Below are 16,537 nucleotides of genomic sequence, written 5' to 3' on the forward strand. Positions count from 1 at the left end.
CAGTCATGTCTTGCTCCCACTCAGTATACAGCGGTTGCGCGCGGCGACCACGTTGCCGGGCTTGACCCCTGCGGGACCCAAGGACCGGGGGTCCTTGCTGTGTTGGCACCGCCTGCGGCTGCACGACTACATGCCCCCGTCGACGTGATGTCCCAGGCACATCAGTGACTGGTGTGGAGGGTGACCCTGCGTCCCGATCCACCACGGGCGGAGAAACCAAGACTGTCTGATCCCTCAGTGCAGGTGTCGCAGACAGAGGAGTGTCCACATCAGAATCACTCACCCCTGACACATGGACTTGATGCTCATACAACTCAACATGGACGTCAGAGTCGTCATCAAGGCTGGACTCATAGGCAGCCAGAGACAAGATGGACTGCAGCACTTGGGGGTTTTCGTGGCCTACCACCCCATGACCCCCACTAGTGCTGGGTTGATGTGGTGTTACCAACCCTGTGTCTGGCATGACAACACCATCCTCCTCCTCCATTGCGTCATCACCTGAAAAATAGAGAGAAAAAGGTCAATACACATGTCAGAAGCACACAACACACACACCCACAGCAAAGGCATCCGGCAGACATGTGACACACAACATATGACCTGGCATGCATGCTGGGTATACTTTGAATAGCTTCTGTGATCAGACCTGTTGAAAGGTGGCAGTTTCCATGGAAGTGGGTCTATGCAGTGCAGAAAATGTGTACGCCACTCACTACCTACATGTACAAGCACTACATGGTGTGTGCCAGGAAATGTGAAGGCAGTGCAATGTCAAATTCAGACATCACGTGCATTGTACATTCAATGTGTACCATGTCTAGAAGCCAAGCACCCCTCCACCCCAGTACCAAAGCAGGGATGCCTAGCATGGTATCAAAAGGCTGACCATATACCTGTGTATTGACAGGCAGTGTTGACTGGCATCAACAGCTTAATGTGATTCAAATTACAACACTGCAAATGATGCTGGGACAGTGGGCAGGACACATGATGGAAACTCCGGAGGCCGCCCACATGTGGAGAAGACACAACAAGAGTTGGACAGAGTCATTGGCCATTGAACAGGCTGAGGCCTGTGAGCCACACAGATTGTCAGAGCCTAAACATGTGTGCAACGCAGGACTGAGCCACAGTTGACATGGGAAGGCTGATGAGATGGCAGGCAATGTATGTAACCAAGGACTTATATTACAGTGATCATCCAGTCAAGGACACATAGGGGCATGAATGGGCACTCATGTCCCTGCGGGACATCTGACCCATGCACAGTACAAGTGAGATACCTGCATCGAGTACTAAGGCTGTACCACACGGCATATGTCTGGCAGATTCTACGCTGGAAGTTAGCATCTACACAGGACACATGAACAAGAAAGTACACATTGGCAAGATTGAAGCAGACCAGTGCAAAGGTGGAACTGGGGTGCAGAGTGGCGGAGGAGGGGCAAGGGAGCATGCCTACATGGAGTCCCGCATGCAGGCAGAGGAGACATGCATGACGGTAGCATTGCATTACTTACACATCAGAACCATGTACACGTCACATGTAGCAGCAATCATGCACGACACATCCCACAAGTGAAACACACACGTCCTCAACAAACACGCATCAACACTCACTGGACTGGGCATCAAAGTCCAGCTTCTCTCCCACTCCTTCGACCAATTCAGGTGGTATGAACTCCGCAACGAGAGCCTCATGCGGAGTGAGTTCTTCCTCCTCTGGTGCAGGCCCACCGCCAGTCACCAGAGTCAAGTTGTAATTTGAGGCACGCTTGGCCTTAGTGCTGCGCTTGATGTCATTCCAACGCTTTTTGCACTCCTGCGCCGTGCGCACCTCATGGCCGAATGAACTGACATGTTCCGCAACATGCTTCCAGTGGGTGTCACGTTGGGCAGCCGTAGTCTGACTATTGGCACCCACTAGCATGTCACGGCTGTGGCCCCGCACGTAGTCCACGAGGAAGTCCAGTTCCTGCTTACAGAACGGCTTCTTCCTCGACGTGCAGGAGGTCGTGGCTGTGTGTGGGGTCCCAGCCTGTGCTGCAGGTGCAACCTTCCTCCTCTTGGACTGTGGCGCAGACCCTGGCTGGCTAATGCCGCCCTGACCAGTATGGCCAGTGGGTTCGGTTGATTGAGCCAAGGGAGTGGCAGGTGGAGGGATGACCAAAGGCCTGACTTGTGTCAGTGGCAGCTGGGTGCCCACTAATGGACCCTGCGCAGCAACATCAGCTGTGGCAGGGTCATTGACCGTAACGGTCCTGGTTGGCAGACTCACAACCGGGGTGCTGTTGGGTGCATCTGCCCCTGCACTTGCCAACACCCGGCTGTTCGGGGCAGCAGATGACATGACTGCCCCAGGGACAAGTGTCTTGGTCTGAGCAGCCCGGCCTGCCCCTATGGTTTCCCACCTGGCCTGTTGGAGATCTACCAAGAGCTCTTCAAGTGCCAACGCAGCCTGCGCTGGCAGACCCTAAGCCTGGGTGGCGGTGTCCACAGCTGCACCTGCAGCTACCACTACCCTTGGGCCCATGGCAGTCGATGGAACGGACGGCCGGGTCATATGGGTGCCAGTGCCAGATGCAGGAGCTGCATCCCCCGGAACCACAGGGGGTGGTGGCATGGCTGCACCGACACATGGCACAACATTGTGCTCAAGTGGCGGACCCCTGCCTCTTCCCCCTCTGTGGCTGCCCTGGACACCCTGGAGTCCCCCTACTCCCTGGTCACCACGGCCACGTCCCCGACCACGCCCGCCACGAGGAGTATGCCCAGCTGAGGCGCCCCTCACCTTTGGTGGCCTCCCAACCATGGCACAGATGTAGTAGTGCTGGCACAGATGGAGTGGTGCCAATGGGAGGTGTACACCACAATTGACCTGGGCAATTGGGGTGAAGGGGGTGGGAAGCAAGATGTTAACAGCCCCCCTGCACCTGCAAGGCTGTATGTGACCCCGGTGATGTGGTGACGGGTCACGCAACGCTCAGGCACCCCAAAACTGCAGTAAAACCGTGCACGCAACCCTGCAGCCTACGTGCGTGGATTCAACCTCCCGCAGTACGCGGTGGCACCCAGTAACACGAATAACGCATACGCGTGGGACACGCAGGCTACTATGACATCGAAAATGGGTGCGATACACAGGGGCACCCGCAGTGGGAAAAAGAGCGTGTGCGACTCACCGTCTGACTAGCGCGATGCAGAAAAACACACGTAGCCAATACCCCCGCCAAAAGAAGAGATACGTCCTTGATAGCTGTGAAGTTGTGATGGCGCGCGAAACAACAGGAAGCAGCAACACACGTCGGTCTCCACGAAAGGCACGTACAGCGAACTGCTGGGCCCGCTCACCTTTAACCCGTGCTGAGGGAAACGCACGCGCGCGTCACGTCACTTACGCGCATGGGCCCTTTCCTCTTATTACACGCGGACGTGCAGTTTTTCACACGCGCTTACGCGCATGGGCCCTTTCCTTGTATTACACGCGGACGTGCAGTTTTCCATGCACGCTTGCGCGCATGGACCCTTTCCTCGTATTACACGTATTACACGCGGACGTGCAGTTTTCACGCGTGCTGAAATGCCCATGCACGTCTGTACGCGTCACGTCACAGGGGCGCTTGCGCTTGAGGGGCCTTCTGTCCAATGAAAATGCGTATGCGTGCAGACGCGCTTACGCGCTAAGGGCCTTTCCTCGAATTACACGCTGACGTGCCAATTTTTCACGTGCCAAATAACTCCGTATCAAGCTGGCCACGCGTAAGCACACGGAAGACCACGCTCCTGCCCAGAAGGCCGAACTACTGCCCCCCAGAGCCCCAAGCATGCTCCCACCTGCCATCTGCTGCTGCCTGACTGCCTGCTGCCCACGTGCCCTGCCATTTGCTGCCTGCACATCAGCCAGGGGTGCTGTTGCTGTGACCACCCCTGCTGGAACCGAAGACTCCTGACTGGGATTCCATCGCTCCACAGCCCAGCCCCAGGACCCAGTTGCCCACCCACTCATGCCTCTGGGGTTGTCATGTCGGGGCAAACACCATCTGGGACCGCTGACAACCCCCGGCCAGAGAGGCAGAGGGGCACCAGCTTCAGTGCCACCGAAGTTGGTGTCCTGGTGGAGCAAGTCCTAGGGCAGTATGATGCCCTCTTCGGAAGTTCCCGCGCCGACAAGGAAGGACGGACTCGGATCTGGACTGACATCGTGACTGCCATCAATGCGGAGGGGGTGGCAGTCCGCGACTTACAACATGTCAAGAAGAGCTGGGAGGACTTCAGGTCCAGGACCCTGAAAAAGGCCCGGCGCCTCTTGAAGGCAGCGGATGCCAAGGGGCGCCGGGGCCACTTGTCGGAAGAACAGATGAGGGTCCTGGAACGCATATCCCCAGCGCTCCACGTCCAGGTCCTTGAGAAGCAGACCCATCTGGAGTCGAGCGGTGAGTGTACATGCATCCTGATTGTGAGCAGTGCGTGTGGTGATTATTCAGTAGTGTGCAGGTTGCACATCTGTTTGTATGGGGTCGAGTATGGGTGGGGGTGTACAGGGCCGTGGGGCTGACACATGCGAGGGCTGTAATGTGTGAGACATGGATGGTGCTTGGGTGTGTAGGCTTGCATGCCAAATGCAGTTGTGTGGGCACACATGTTTGGATGAATGTGTATGTAAGTAGACATGTCCGTGATGTTACGCATGTATGTTGTTTTTGGCTGCATGTATCAGCACTGTGTACATGTGCATGTGTGTGTATTTGACAAGGGTGCAACAGTGATGCAACATGGATGCATGTGACAGCGGTATGTGGAAGCCTGATTGGCAGATGTGACATGGATGCCCGTCTGAACACTGCGACACTTGGCAGAGGTGTACACATGCATGCAAGTGTGGTGGTGTGTGTACATGTGTGGTGCACTTCCTGTGTTGCATGTGATGTCTGGCTCACCTTTGGCTGCTCATGCTGTTGTATGTGTATGGATGGTGGTGGCAGTTGCGATATGGCTGTGGTATGGCTCATGTGTGCGAGTTCTAATGACATGTGTGTTGGGGATTGTGATGACATGTCTGAGGTTTGCCAATGCCACTCATGTACAACTGTCATGTGTGTATGTGTCCATTGTACAGTGCCCTGATGCCTGTGTTTTGTTTCTCCCTGTCTACAGCGTCAACTGATGAAGAGGGCGGAGAAGGTGCTGTGGAGCACAGCGGCGGGGATCCCACCACCAGCCGGAGACGCAAGGCCCGGCTCCCCTCCCATGTTGTGATCTCGTCGGGGAGTGAGGAGTCCGGTGCCGCGTCCCAGGCCGCAGCTGCCGGGGCGAGGTCCAAAAGGCGGAGGTTGGAGTTGGACTCCTCGGCAGCAGAAGGGGCAGCTGGGACCCCACAGGGCCCAACAGGGGAAGATGGCACGGAGTCATCCAGGTTGGTGGGGGGTTTGGTGGAGGAGGAGGCCGTGCAAGCACCAGAGATGGGGTCTGGAGGTGGGGATCCCACTGGTACTAGTGGTGCAGTGCAGGACCAGGGACAGGAGGCAGCACAGGCCGCCGCGGAGGTGCCTGTGTGCAATCCTGTCCCTGATCCTGTCCCTGATCCTGTCCCTGCATCATCTTGCACCAGCAGGGATGCCTATGTCCAGACCCGTTTTCAGGCAGGGGATGAGCTCACGTCAACTGGCCTTCCTCTGCCTGCGGATGTGGCTATCCAGGTCCTGGAGCCTGTCCTGGCTGGTGTGGCGTTGCGTCAACGGGCCATGCGAGGTGACCTGCAGTCTTTTCATGAAGAGACTGCACGTCATCTCGAATGGCTCGTTGACCACGTCAGCCTGCTGGGACAGGTCACCCAGGCCGGATTCCTCCGTCTGATGGGGCTTGCTCCGACCCCCTCCTCAAATGGACCCCCTACGCGCCAGTCGTCCTCTGTGCCATCTTCCCACCCTTCAGTCACCTGGGTGCCCTGTGGAGCTGCCTCTGACGGTGCGACCAGGCTGGTGGAGGAGGCATCCCTGCCACAGTCGGGAGTCGGACGTCCAGCAGGGGTGGCCACATCAACGACTGCACCCCAGCTGGCGGAGGATGTGCAGGCAGCAGGAGGCTGTGCACGGGCAGAGGCACAGCAGCAGCAGCAACGTGGTGGGAGCCATGAAGGCTCGGGGCCTTCAACATCGGAGGGGCAGGCATCGGCCGGAGGGCAGGAGGACCCAGGACAGAGAGTGTCTTCCGTGTGGCAGCGGTTGGGCCACGCCATAGATGTGGAGCGGCAGCGGGCGGAAGAGTCACGGCTCACAATGGTCAGGGCGGAGAACTCCATGCGGAGGGCCCTGAGGCGGGCCGAGTGCCTCGAGGCAATCCGCAGGGGTTTGGAGGTGGAGACGTCGACGGCCCTACAGACCCTCTGGGCCATGGAGGAGGACCGCCTCCGGGCCATTGAGGAGGAGTTCGATGATGCCCTGGCCCGGGACATCCACAAGTGAGCCGTGAAACTAGCCCGCTGCCCTTGTACATAGTTATGTAGGTAGTGTTAGGTTTCATTTTTGTTTTTATTTTATTTGGACCTTTCGGACATTGGCCACATTTTTGTATATAGTTTATTTTATTAGTTAGTGTAGTTAGATAGGTTTCCTTTATTTTGTTGGGATAATGGACCCTGGCTTGTTCCCATGTACATAGTTCACAGTTGGATTGTATTTTTTTTTCACTTTTTAACCATGGAGCAATGGCTTTCTTTTTTATATCCCATTGGATTTTGTTTTGTGGACATTGACTTTGGAGAACATTACTTTGGAATTTTATTTTTGGTTTTGCTTTTTTTAACAGACATGCTTCTTTTCATTTTTGTACATTCACGTTTCTGTTTCTTCATTTTTTATTCTATTTATGTTTCCTTTAATACATATTTTTTTTGGTGAACTTCAATGTGTGGTATCTCATTGGTTTCATGCATTTCATGATATGTGTTTTGAGATTCACTGACACCCATTGGGTGTATGTGAGGGAAATGTGTTTGTTTCGGAACTTGCAATTGGTGTTCTGTGATGTAATTGCAAATTATGAGTGGTTGGATGCAATACTCGGGTGAGTGTTTTGCATTTGGAGGCTGACCATAGGGACCAGGGATCTAGATTGTGATGACATGCTGGCTGGGGAACATGAGTTGCACATGGGTGGGGGCCTGCTGGCAGGTGCCCCACAGTGCTCGGGGGGTACGGGTGGTGGGGAACATGAGTTGGACATGGGTGGGGGCCTGCTGGCAGGTGCCCCACAGTGCTGGGGGTGGGGGTGGTGGGAGACATGGGTGGGGGCCTGGTGGAGGCTGCCCCTGCACTGCTGGGGGGTGGGGGTGGTGGGAGACATGGGTGGGGGCCTGGTGGTGGGTGCCCCTGCACTGCTGGGGGGTGGGGGTGGTGGGAGACATGGGTGGGGTTCTGGTGGAGGCTGCCCCTGGTGACTGGGGGGGGTGGGGGTGGTGGGAGACATAGGTGGGGGCCTAGTGGAGGCTGCCCCTGGTGGCTGGGGGGTGGGGGTGGTGGGAGACATGGGTGGGGGCCTGGTGGTGGGTGCCCTTGCACTGCTGGGGGGTGGGGGTTGTGGGAGACATGGGTGGGGGCCTGGTGGAGGCTGCCCCTGGTGACTGGGGGGTGGTGAGAGACATGGGTGGGGGCCTGGTGGAGGCTGCCCCTGGTGGCTGGGGGGTGGGGGTGGTGTGAGACATGGGTGGGGGCCTGGTGGAGGCTGCCCCTGCACTGCTGGGGGGTAGGGGTGGTGGGGAACATGCGTTGGACATGGGTGGGGCCTGCTGGCAGGTGCCCCACAGTGCTGGGGGGTGGGGGTGGTTGGAGACATGGGTGGGGGCCTGGTGGAGGCTGCCCCTGGTGACTGGGGGGGTGGGGGGAGACATGGGTGGGGGCCTGGTGGAGGCTGCCCCTGCTGGCTGGGGGGTGGGGGTGCTGGGAGACATGGGTGGGGGCCTGGTGGTGGCTGCCCCTGCACTGCTGGGGGGTGGGGGTGGTGGGGAACATGTGTTGGACATGGGTGGGGCCTGCTGGCAGGTGCCCCACAGTGCTGGGGGGTGGGGGTGGTGGGGAACATGAGTTGGACATGGGTGGGGGCCTGCTGGCAGGTGCCGCACAGTGCTGGGGGGTGGGGGTGCTGGGAGACATGGGTGGGGGCCTGGTGGAGGCTGCCCCTGCACTGCTGGGGGGTGGGGGTGGTGGGAGACATGGGTGGGGGCCTGGTGGAGGCTGCCCCTGGTGAATGGGGGGTGGGGGTGGTGGGAGACATGGGTGGGGGCCTGGTGGAGGCTGCCCGTGGTGGCTGGGGGGTGGGGGTGGTGTGAGACATGGGTGGGGGCCTTGTGGAGGCTGCCCCTGCACTGCTTGGGGGTGGGGGTGGTGGGAGACATGGGTGGGGGCCTGGTGGAGGCTGCCCCTGGTGGCTGGGGGGTGGGGGTGGTGTGAGACATGGGTGGGGGCCTGGTGGAGGCTGCCCCTGCACTGCTTGGGGGTGGGGGTGGTGGGAGACATGGGTGGGGGCCTGGTGGAGGCTGCCCCTGGTGACTGGGGGGGTGGGGGTGGTGGGAGACATGGGTGGGGGCCTGGTGGAGGCTGCCCCTGGTGGCTGGGGGGTGGGGGTGGTGTGAGACATGGGTGGGGGCCTGGTGGAGGCTGCCCCTGCACTGCTTGGGGGTGGGGGTGGTGGGAGACATGGGTGGGGGCCTGGTGGAGGCTGCCCCTGGGGACTGGGGGGGGTGGGGGTGCTGGGAGACATGGGTGGGGGCCTGGTGGAGGCTGCCCCTGGTGGCTGGGGGGTGGGGGTGGTGGGAGACATGGGTGGGGGCCTGGTGGTGGGTGACCCTGCACTGCTGGGGGGTGGGGGTGGTGGGGAACATGCGTTGGACATGGGTGGGGGCCTGCTGGCAGGTGCCCCACAGTGCTGGGGGGTGGGGGTGGTGGGGAACATGAGTTGGACATGGGTGGGGGCCTGCTGGCAGGTGCCCCCCAGTGCTGGGGGGTGGGGGTGGTGGGGAACATGAGTTGGACATGGGTGGGGGCCTGCTGGCAGGTGCCCCACAGTGCTGGGGGGTGGGGGTGGTGGGGAACATGAGTTGGACATGGGTGGGGGCCTGCTGGCAGGTGCCGCACAGTGCTGTGGGGTGGGGGTGCTGGGAGACATGGGTGGGGGCCTGGTGGAGGCTGCCCCTGCACTGCTGGGGGGTGGGGGTGGTGGGAGACATGGGTGGGGGCCTGGTGGTGGGTGCCCCTGCACTGCTGGGGGGTGGGGGTGGTGGGAGACATGGGTGGGGGCCTGGTGGAGGCTGCCCCTGGTGAATGGGGGGTGGGGGTGGTGGGAGACATGGGTGGGGGCCTGGTGGAGGCTGCCCGTGGTGGCTGGGGGGTGGGGGTGGTGTGAGACATGGGTGGGGGCCTTGTGGAGGCTGCCCCTGCACTGCTTGGGGGTGGGGGTGGTGGGAGACATGGGTGGGGGCCTGGTGGAGGCTGCCCCTGGTGGCTGGGGGGTGGGGGTGGTGTGAGACCTGGGTGGGGGCCTGGTGGAGGCTGCCCCTGCACTGCTTGGGGGTGGGGGTGGTGGGAGACATGGGTGGGGGCCTGGTGGAGGCTGCCCCTGGTGACTGGGGGGGTGGGGGTGGTGGGAGACATGGGTGGGGGCCTGGTGGAGGCTGCCCCTGGTGGCTGGGGGGTGGGGGTGGTGTGAGACATGGGTGGGGGCCTGGTGGAGGCTGCCCCTGCACTGCTTGGGGGTGGCGGTGGTGGGAGACATGGGTGGGGGCCTGGTGGAGGCTGCCCCTGGTGACTGGGGGGGGTGGGGGTGCTGGGAGACATGGGTGGGGGCCTGGTGGAGGCTGCCCCTGGTGGCTGGGGGGTGGGGGTGGTGGGAGACATGGGTGGGGGCCTGGTGGTGGGTGCCCCTGCACTGCTGGGGGGTGGGGGTGGTGGGGAACATGCGTTGGACATGGGTGGGGGCCTGCTGGCAGGTGCCCCACAGTGCTGGGGGGTGGGGGTGGTGGGGAACATGAGTTGGACATGGGTGGGGGCCTGCTGGCAGGTGCCCCCCAGTGCTGGGGGGTGGGGGTGGTGGGGAACATGAGTTGGACATGGGTGGGGGCCTGCTGGCAGGTGCCCCACAGTGCTGGGGGGTGGGGGTGGTGGGGAACATGAGTTGGACATGGGTGGGGGCCTGCTGGCAGGTGCCCCACAGTGCTGGGGGGTGGGGGTGGTGGGAGACATGAGTTGGACATGGGTGGGGGCCTGGTGGAGGCTGCCCCTGCACTGCTGGGGGGTGGGGGTAGTGGGAGACATGGGTGGGGGCCTGGTGGTGGGTGCCCCTGGTGGCTGGGGGGTGGGGTGGTGGGAGACATGGGTGAGGGCCTGGTGGTGGGTGCCCCTGCACTGCTGGGGGGAGGGGGTGGTGGGAAACATGGGTGGGGGCCTGGTGGAGGCTGCCCCTGGTGACTGGGGGGGGTGGGGGTGGTGTGAGACATGGGTGGGGGCCTGGTGGAGGGTGCCCCTGGTGACTGGGGGTGCAGGGGGACATGCGTTGGTGGGCAGTAGTGCAAGTTGACATGTGGGTTGGCTGGGGGTCATGGCCATGGTGGATGGTGTGCCTGCACGACATGTGCAGGGTAGGCCCCTGTGGTGTGAGCCACCTGCAGGGGCCGTGGAGGGTGTAGAGGGAACACCTGGGAGGACCCACACGTGCAATTCACGTGTGGTGCTCCCCGCGCACCCCTGTAATACACGTACCCTAATGGAATCGCGTTTGGAACTTCCCGCGCACCCCTGGAATACACGTACCCTGCTGAAATCACGTGTGGCACTTCCTGCGCACCCCTGAGATACGCGTACCCTTCTCGCACGGGCCCAATCACGTGTGGAAATTCCCACGCACCCCTGAGATACGCGTACCCTGCGGAAATCGCGTGTGGCACTTCCCGCGCACCCTTGAGATACGCATACCCCCAATCGCGTGTGGAAATTCTCGTGCACCCCTGAAATACACGTACCCTGCTGAAATCGCGTGTGGCACTTCCTGCGCACCCCTGAGATACACGTACCCCCAATCGCGTGTGAAAATTCCCGCGCACCCCTGAAATACACGTACCCTGCTGAAATCACGTGTGGCACTTCCTGCGCACCCCTGAGATACGCGTACCCTGCTCGCATGGGCCCAATTGCGTGTGGAAATTCCCGCGCACCCCTGAGATACGCGTACTCTGCGGAAATCGCGTGTGGCACTTCCCGCGCACCCCTGAGATACGTGTACCCCCAATCGCGTGTGGAAATTCCCACGCACCCCTGAAATACACGTACCCTGCTGAAATCGCGTGTGGCACTTCCTGCGCACCCCTGAGGTACGCGTACCCCCAATCGCGTGTGGAAATTCCCGCGCACCCCTGAAATACACGTACCCTGCTGAAATCGCATGTGGCACTTCCTGCGCACCCCTGAGATACGCGTACCCTGCTCGCACGGGCCCAATCGTGTGTGGAAATTCCCGCGCACCCCTGAGATACGCGTGCCCTACGGAAATCGCGTGTGGTACTTCCCGCGCACCCCTGAAATACGCGTGCCCTGCTCGCACAGAGCCAATCGCGTGAGGTGCTTCCCGCGCACCCCAGTGATACATGTAGCCCGCTTGCCGTGCTGGTACAGGGTTAGTGCAGCCCTTTGCGCTGGATTGGGTATATTGATGGCTTTTCCCTGCGCGAGAGGCGTTCTTGGGGGCGTAACTGGCGCTGCTGCAGGGTCGCTGCGCCACTGTGCGCCACGGCTGGTTTGGGTGGCTGGAATCCATGAATACGCTGTGCGCGGAAATGGATTTTAGCGCACGCGGCTGGCGCAGGGATTCGCACGCGCACACTGTGCGCCAGCCGCGTGCACCACTTGTGCGCTGAATTCTATGAATTACCCCCTTAATCATGAAGGTATTCTAAGCAACCAGTTTCAGTAAATTTCAAGCTAAAGCAATGCTGCACATTGGCTCTGATCTTGTTCAATATATACACAGCCAATATAGAGGGAGCATTGAAGAACTGTAAAAAGTATCCCTCGAGAATATCATAGCACCTGATTGCTTGGATGCCGACGATATTGCCATCCTTGACCAAAGTGCAATAGGTCTCTAGCACAGTCTTATGGCTATGGAGCAATATTCGCCTATCCATAGATTAACTATAAACTTCTCTAAAACAAAAGTGATGTCTTTTAAAGCAAACAGAAGAAACATCAAGAAATGTAACTGGACAATTATAAATACTTCTCTAAAAGAGGTAACCAGTTACACCTATCTTGGTGCGCTTATAACAATTACCTTGGGTGGAGAAATGATCTCATTGCCATAATGAATAAAACTAAAATTAAATTTAAGTCCATTAGATTATTTACTGACAAAACGGGTGGTCACTCAAAAGAGGGCTTGTTACAACTGTTCAAAACGTGTATTGTGCTGTGCATTTTGAAGGGCCCTGGGGTATATACTGCTAAAGAAACTGCTTGTTTGAGTAAATTAAAAGGCAAATTGTGGAAGATATCTCTGGGACTAGCTCATTCTCTGCCATTGGAAGCCATCTGTAATGATCTAGGACATATTCCTCTCACCACACATAAATGATATCCACTTTTTTTTAGTAAAAATGCTAATGAATTGAAATAATTTTAAATGTATTTATTCATATGTTATGGAAAAAGAAGGTTTTAATGGAAACCAACAAGTTTTCAAACCATGGTTAAATGAAATTACTGAGTTTTTTTGTGAAATGGGTTGCTCTTGTACTTCAACAGATAATCTGGCATCCAAATGAAAAGAAATAAAACAAAAAGTGGCAATTTGGGATCAAAATGATCGAATTAATAAATTATCAGCTACATCTAGTTATATGGAGTACACTATGCAATAATTCCCTGTGGATACCTCTTGTAGCTACATAAAGAATGTACAAAATGTTAAAATGAGACATTTTATAATGTGCCTTAGACCGAACCAACTTCCCACCTTGTCAAAAACACGTGCCTGGTATGATATCCCCACCAAAGACTGTCTTTGTAGATTATGTAAGAGGGATCTAGATACTTCTAGAAATTTACTTACAGATTGCAATTCCCTTTCTGTTTTGTATAAAAAGTGTATGTGAAAGTAGTGCATGATTTGAACTTCATCTACAGTGATACATTTAGGGCATACTTGAATACAGGAAAAAATTTAGTCATGAATTTTACAATATTTTATATATGGCAAGACATGTTTAAGAAAATAGTATGAAGGAATTGTAATTGCATCATACCAATTATGAATGGTGAATTCTTGACAAGATTGCTTTTCTTTTTTTTAGTATACATGTGACTAAGATATTTTATTGTGTATTCTATGAAAGTCATATTGTGTGTTCTTCTTTTTTGCTTTTACTGTGTCAAAGGTTATATTTAACCAATAAAGCACAAATAACAAAAAAGTGTGCTCTAGTTTTCAGCAATGCCATATGTGAAGTCATCAGTTATGCCATCATTGTGCTTGTGGGCTGCACAACACGTCGACTCAGAGTTGAGGTGGTGAAGCATTCAACACATGCTAAATTTCAAAGATTTTGTTGCATACAATTGGCACCTCAATAACTGTTCAACTGAAGTTCTTTCACTGAATTTAAAGGGTTTTGTTGAATTGACATGAGTCACCTTAACTGTTCCTTAACTAATTATGTTCACAAAATTGCAAGAGTTGCATTGGGCTATATTTCACACAACAGTTTTAAATTTTGATCTAATCATTTATTTCATATGCAAAGTTGCCCGTGTGTTTCTAAACTACACATCATGGGTTTCTCACCTTTAGGGATCCATGATCTTCAGGAAATATCTTATGGCTAGGCCTAGAGGATACTTTGCTATGGCATAGCCTTTGAGCATGCTCCTTGCAGTGCTTGGCCCTCCAAAAAGAAAATGGAGAAAGTCTTGAAACAAGGAAGATGAAGAGGGACTGGTACAAGGAAGAGAGATAAGGAAGAGGGACTTTGATGAGTATGCACGCGTAAAGATGTGACTCGGATGCATGTGAAGGGCTTTGGCAAGGGTGCATGTAAGGGAGTGTGACAAATATGTGGATGAGGTGCTGTTATGAGGGTTTCTGGTCTTTCCAATGAAAACTATCCAACTAAAGTGTTGTGCTTCGAAACCTATCCATCTAAAATATTTGCATCAAATGCATTTTTTTGTATTTTTTTGGGTCGCCCAACCCCCTGTTTTTTACCCTTAAAAACCCACCATAACGAAAATGATCCCTTTACCCTAGTATATTTTCAATTGATATGTTTAGATGGAAAAAGCTTTGTTGGAAACCTTTTCGATGGAAACACTAGATACTGTGATAAGGATGCCACAAGGGCTGTGATGAAGATGTGTGTGATGGATTGTGTTGAGGATGCAATAGAAGGACTGTGATAAGGATGTGCACAAGGCACTTTTATGAGGATGTGCTGGAGGGACTATGATGAGTATGTGCATGATGGACTGTGAAGGGGATACAAGTGAGGGACTGTGACCGGATGTGTAGGAGGTGGGATAATGAATATTAATTGGGCACTGGGATGAAGATGACTATGGTCGGGTAATGTAATGGTTTACTAATGTGGTGACAGGATGAGGAAGAAGGAGGTGTAGGTAATATGATAGATTACTAATGAAATACCAGGACGAGGAAGAGGCAGGTAGTGGTAATGTGAGGAATTACCAATCAGATACTAGGATGAGGAAGAGGGAGGTTGTGGGGGGCAATGTAATGAATTACTAATGGCGTACCAGGATAGGACAAGGGATGTGGGGGCACTGTACCCAATTACTAATGCGGTAATGGGATGAGGAATAGGTTAGGGGTCATGTAATGGATTACTAATGAGTTATCAGAATGAGGAAGAGGGAGGCACGGTTAATGTAGTAGATTACTAATGAGGTACTGGGACAAGTAAGAGGGAATGTGGGAGAAAATTAAAGAAAGATGGAGACTAGCTGATTCAGAGTGCATGATGTGAGACATACCTATTTATTCTTGTACCAGTACGCTGGATTCTGCTAACATAAGCCCACATGCCATGTGTTTTCAAATGGAGCACACATGTGTTTACATATGAAGAAAATTAATTCTCCTCCAAATCCTAAACTTCTTGCTAAATAGATCAATACTTGTTTCAGAATTGACAAAGTTTGTTTTTTAATTCTGCAATGTATGTCATTCAAAGCATGTCGAATAATTTTGAAGGTGAAAGGTGTTTCTTTGCCTGATAGCCGTACAAGAGCCAAGTGCACTTTGACTTCTGTACAACAGTTGGCAGAGACATCGCTCTGATGTAATTATAAGTGAAACCCAAGTGTTTAATCACATCACGCAATTGGGTATATTTAACATATTAGTAATTAGGCATATTGATGTGTTATAATGGAAAATAACACTGTCCTAATTATTGCTTCGCCACAACTAGCTTTTGCTGTTTTTTCTGTGTGTACAATACAAGGTAAATCATTAAAATTGCATTGGCAAGACAAAAGGCCTAATTCCGGGATTGGCGGTAGTCCAGCACAATTTGCGCCATAATTGCCAGCAATAACAGGTCTTGCACCGGTGTTGGTAAATGGGGATTTACCGGTCCATTCCGACCTTGGAGGGACCAGTAAGTCCCCATTGACCAAACCATTCCCATTCCCATTTGAGCCCCTATAGGGCTCAATGGGAATGGGGAGGGTGCAAATAACGGGCTCGCGAATGGCAAGCCCGTTATTTGAGCCCTGGTCCCCTAACGGGACCCATAAGGGACGTTTAGTCCGACCAAACGTACCTTACAGGTCCCATTAGGGGACCTCGGAATAGGGCGGTAGGGGATTACCGGCACCGGTCTCCCTACCGGTGCCCGGTATCCCCTATCGCCCGAATCGGAATGAGGCCCAAAGTATGCTGGAGGTCAATGAACCAACAGGATTAATTCCGCCATCTAGTTAAAAAACAGACTTTCTTAACTTTCACCAAAGAAATACATTGGCCCAACAATTGATTAGAATCCTAATGTCAAGGGTTCTGATTATGACCTATATTCCAACCCAAGGGGCTCATTTTATGAGAAAATACACCTACAAATGCAATGAAATGTATTCCAGTAGAACCCAGAAAGTGGTCAATGTGCTCGGTCATAAATCCACCATCTCTCCTGAGCTAATGGAAAATAAAAAGGATCCCCCATCAGCTACTAACATGATTCATAATGCAGACACAGGTTTTCTTCATGTGCACAGTCCAACAGAAATAAAATTTGCAATTGCAATTTCAATGACATTATTTGGTCTATATAGTACAATTTGGCCACAACTTTCCAATACTGAGGTTTAGAGCAAAAATTACAAATGTTCTGAAACCATTAAAGTTTCCCATACAAAATCCTAGAAACGTCGACTGTAGTTCTGCATTCCTTGTTGTATCCCATATGATTCTTTCTGTCTCTTCGGAAGCACAATGCCGCATTAGCCAATGGGATTACAACCATTGGACCTGATTA

This window comes from Ambystoma mexicanum, chromosome 8, assembly GCF_040938575.1.
Source record: "Ambystoma mexicanum isolate Mex_15411 chromosome 8, UKY_AmexF1_1, whole genome shotgun sequence".
Taxonomy (NCBI): Eukaryota; Metazoa; Chordata; class Amphibia; order Caudata; family Ambystomatidae; genus Ambystoma; species Ambystoma mexicanum.